Source organism: Trichosurus vulpecula, chromosome 1 (assembly GCF_011100635.1).
Source record: "Trichosurus vulpecula isolate mTriVul1 chromosome 1, mTriVul1.pri, whole genome shotgun sequence".
NCBI lineage: Eukaryota > Metazoa > Chordata > Mammalia > Diprotodontia > Phalangeridae > Trichosurus > Trichosurus vulpecula.
This window is the reverse complement of record NC_050573.1, coordinates 485569362-485574211: the sequence shown is the minus strand read 5'-3', so window position 1 is coordinate 485574211 and position 4850 is coordinate 485569362. Positions and strand designations below refer to the sequence as shown.

Here is a 4850-nt window from a genome sequence, read left to right as displayed (position 1 = left end):
CCCCCCATTTATGTTTTTATTTCTCCCTTCTCCCTTCCCCTCCTCAAGCATTGTGTTTTTCACCACCACCTCCATCAATATTCCTTTGCTATCAACCCCCCTCCCTTATTTTAAACTTTTCCCTTACTCCCTCCCTTCTGATCACACCCCCTTTCTTTCCCTTTTCTTCTCCTACTGCTTGTAGGGCAATTTTGATTTCTGTACTTATCAGAGTATGTTATTCCCTCCTTTAACCAAATCTGATGAGAATAAACCTCAATCACTCTCCTCCTTCCCTTCTTTCCCTCTACTATAATATTTTTTGTGCCTCTTCATATGATGTAATTTGCCCTTTTCTGCCTCCTCCTTACCTCTTCTCCCAGAACAATTCCTTTGTACTACCTCTTAATTATTTTTTTATCATCATATCAGTTAATTTATACTCACAGGCTCTGTCTATGTATATCCTTTTTAATTGCCATAATAAGTATAGCATTTTCAAGTTTAGCATATATATATATATATATATATATATATATGTATATATATATATGTGTGTGTGTGTGTGTGTGTGTGTATACGTATAACAATATGGGTCTATTTAAGGATGTAAACAATTTGCCTATATTGAATAACAAGTTTTTTTTTATTTGCCTTTTCATGTCTCTCTTCAGTTTAGTATTTGAAGATCAAATTTTCCATTGAGCTCTGGCCTTTTCAACAGGAAGGTCTTTAATTCCCTTATTTCCTTGAATGTCCATCTCCTTGCCTGAAAAAAAATCATTCTCCCTTATGCTGGGTAGTTGATCCTTGGTTGTAGTCCCAGTTCCTTTGACTTTCAGAATATCATATTCCAATCCCCCCAATCATTTAATGTAGAAGCTGCAAGGTCCTTTGTGTGCATTACTGTAGTTTGAACTGTTTCTTTCTGGCTGCTTGCAGTATTTTCTCCTTGACCTGAGAATTCTGGAATTTAGCTACAATACTTCTTGGAGTTTTCAATTTGGGATCTCTTTCAGGAGGTGATTAGTGGATTCTTTTGATGACTATTTTACCCTCTGCTTCTAGTACCTCAGGGAAATTTTCCTTGATGATTTCTTGAAGATACTGTTCAGGCTTTTTTTTCCATCATGTCTTTCTGGTAGACCAATAATTCTTAGATTATCTATCCTGGATCTATTTTTCAGGTCAGTTGTTTTCCAATGAGATATTTTTATGTTTTCTTCTATTTTTTTTTATTCTTTAGATATTGTTTGACTGATTCTTGATGCCTTATAAAGTCCTTAGCTTCTACTTGCTCAATTCTAATTTTTAACAAATTGTTTTCTTCATTTAGTTTCTATACCTTTTCTTTTCCATTTGGCCAATTTTACTTTTGAAGGAATCATTTTCTCCAATTAGGATCTGTACCTCCTTAACCATTTCACTAATTTTACTTTTTAAAAATTTTTTTCTCATCAGTGAATTTTTCCCATTTTTTTCTTTTACCTCTCTAATCTGGCCTTTAAAATCTTCCTTGAGCTCTTCCAGGAATGTTTTTTGGGCCTGAGACCAGCTTATATTCCCTTTTGTGGTTTCAGGTGTAGGTATAATGTCAATGCTGTCCTTTTCTTAATCAGTATTTTGATCTTCCCTGAATCCATAGTAAGAATCAATGGCCTTTGTTTTTCTGGATTGCTTTGTAATGGTGGTTGTCTTTCTCCTGGCTTTTAAAGTGGATCTCTGAGCTCAGATTCAGTCAAGCATCACAAATGGTTGGCCTTCTCAGTCATGCCATCAGCTCTACCTAGAACCCTAGGGGAGTTGCAGTTGTACTGAATATTACAAAAAGTCAACCTTCTTTCTTATTTTGATGCCTTTATCCAAGAAGTTATTGATGAGAGCAGCTGTGTGAAGCTGGTGAAGAGGAGTTTTTGGATATCATGGCCCTAGTGGGTATGGCTAGCAAGCCCCTTCATGTCAGAAGGTTACAGAAGGCTTTACAGGACTGTGTTACAGATGCTGGCCTTCTTAATCAACTTCTTACTTCCTTGCCTGTCAGTAGCATCCCCATTTCCAAATTACCAGAGGGGTCATCTACATGGCTGGGAATGTCCTGTAGTCCTTATGAGAGGAACAGCAATGCTCAGGGACCTCATCTGAAGATTCCAAAATGTGCTGCTACTACATGTGTGCAGCTCCTGGGACCAGGTAAATCAGATATTATGGGGACCTTAGCACTACAGAGTGCCAGCTACTCAAGGCTTTGGCAAGGTCACCACACTACAGAGAGTGAACACAGCCTCTCCTCAGCAGACCTCAGCTCCCCAGCCTCACCAAAGGAAAGCTTGGAGACTCTAGATGCAGCTGCTGCTCTGTCTGTGGCTCAGTGTGTAGAATGAATGGTCCCCATGCTTCCCAAAAGTGACTTGAATGACGTGAAAGAATCACTGAAAACCAACAAGTAATTGGCTAAAATGATTGGCTACATCTTTGAGATGAATGATGATGATCCACATAAGGAAGAGGAAATTCAGAAATATAGTGCAATATATGGGAGATTTGACTCAAAAGGGAAAGATGGCAAACATCTCATACTTCATGGGCTGACTGTTAATGAAGCAGCCACTCAGCTCTGTGTAAAAGATGATGCCCTTCTGACAAGAAGAGATGAACTCTTTGCCCTTTCTCAGAAGATTTCTCAGGAGGTCACCTACAAGTAAGCTATCTGAACAAGCAAGTCTAAGTGTGTAGACAGAGACGAATTATCCTCCAAGAGAATTAAAATAGAGGATGGGTTCCCAGATTTTCAGGATACTGTGTAGACCCTTTCATCTCTTCAAATGCTTTTTTTTTCCTGAAAGTAATAATAGCTTGAATGCATTTCTGTTTTTAATTTCCACTGTTTAGTGTAAGGCTTTTGGCATATATATATATATATATATATATATATATATATATATATATATATCATATTCACATCCTTAGAACATACACATTTCAATCCTTTCCCCATGATAAAATGCAAATGTGGCTTTTTTCAAAAACATATTTTCCCTATTGGTTTGAGAGGCAGTTACAAGGACATGGGTAAAAGACAGATATTCATGCTTGTTACAGAGTAACTCAACTCTTGGTTGAGAACATGACGCATCCTATGAAATGCACCTTTTCTGTCTCTAGTTCAGTTCTGCATTGTAGATATGGAACAATTACTCAGTCATCATGTATGTCATACTAAAACTTGTTAGCCCAGTGTTAAATGGGGTGTCTGCATTGTCATCCCTGATGTAAATGTATATAATTGTTTTATCACTTTTGATTTGTGGTAGTAGAAACACCAGTCAACAACTTTTCTATTACTAAAAGGTGATTTTTCCTCCTGAAAAAAAATAGATCTCTGCTTCTGAGGCACAGAGGGCTCTTTCCCAAGCTTCTTGTGCTGGGAACTTGCTGCCTGGTTACTGGTTTTGTGTGCTGTGGTCTCTGGTTATCTCAGGCAGATGCCATATACTGCTACAGCTCACCTGGTGCTAAGCTGAAGCTGACTGGTGTGTGGCAAGGATAGAGGCCCGGTGAAGTCTTTCTGAGTTTCCCTGGGGTCACAGAGGTGTGGGGGAGGGGTGTTCTGGCTGCTGGAAGTCTCCTCTTCCCTTAGGGCTGTTTTATATCGTGGGTGGTCTCAGCCATTGTCTGTGCTGATGTCTACCACTTCCCCTGGCTATACAAAGGCATGCCTGGGGTCCTCGTTTTGGCACTTTGGGGCTCCACTCCCCTTGGGCTCAAGAATTCTTGGTGGTCTGCTGAGGTGAGGTCTGCTAGGAAGCCTCTCTTCCTGTACTGGTCTCCTTCTTCCACCACAACAGGGGCCCATCTCCCTAGCCTACCAAGCTAAAAGACTGCTGAACTCCTCTTCTGGCTCCTCTATTCCAGGGTCTCTCCTAGGGCAATATTCTCTGGGTCATTCAAGGTGAGGAAGGGAGGAATGGGAACACCTATATTTTGCTGGGTCATCATGGCTACCAGAAGTTCGAAAGGCTGAGTTTCAAACCTTTAGCTTGCGGGCTGATAGCTCCAGGAGTAGGTACTGCCGCTGTCATAGACTCTGCACTTCTGTCTCACCTAGCTCTGACAGACTCCTGTCATGTGCTGAGAGTCCTGGGGATCACCACCACAGTTGGCAATTTGTCTGGGCCTGCTCCCACTCCCTCTCTGGTATGGTTTAGTTCCACGTGCTCAGACCAGTCTGCTGTCTTGGTTCCACTGCTGCTCCTGCTCTCACATGGACGGGTGCACTTCCATGCTCCAGGTGCTCTCCCAGCCCACAGATCTGTCCCATTGACCCTGTGGACTCTCCTGGATTGGAAATCTGCTACACCCAGTCTCCTATTGGCTTCTACCTCTCTCAAATCTGCTCAGATTCACTTTTTTTTAGAGCTTTGTGACAGAATTTGTAAGAGAACTCTGGTAAGTTAATGATTTCACTCTGCCATCTTGGCTCCACCCCTAAAGAAGATTTAAAGAAAAATCCTTTGTATTTGAAAGTATCTCTAAAGAAGTAAAAGAGAAAAAACAGATTTTTAATTTAAAAATTCTGAAGGAAACACCTAACAGAAAATAAGCAAAAGTTACAACTTTTAATGATCACATGAAATTTGTATAAGTCAATATGATTGATTTCAAAGATAGGATCAGCAAATATCATTTAAAAATCATAGATCTTTTAGAATATGGCAATTTTTTTTCAAGAAACACCATAATTCAAAAAATAATAAAAAATTCTCATATCTTTTGAATGTACAATACAAATTACCAATAAAAAAAATCATAAATTATTTCCAGAAAAACAACCATGCATTTCAAAATCTAAGCCATACAGTAACTAAACTTAA

General features: G+C 39.5%; 1 pseudogene; it reads left to right on the top strand.

Annotated features, from left to right (window-relative positions):
- The first annotated feature begins 1740 nt into the window (after positions 1 to 1740).
- Positions 1741 to 2784, top strand: LOC118854322 (annotated as a pseudogene).
- Positions 2785 to 4850: the final 2066 nt, after the last annotated feature.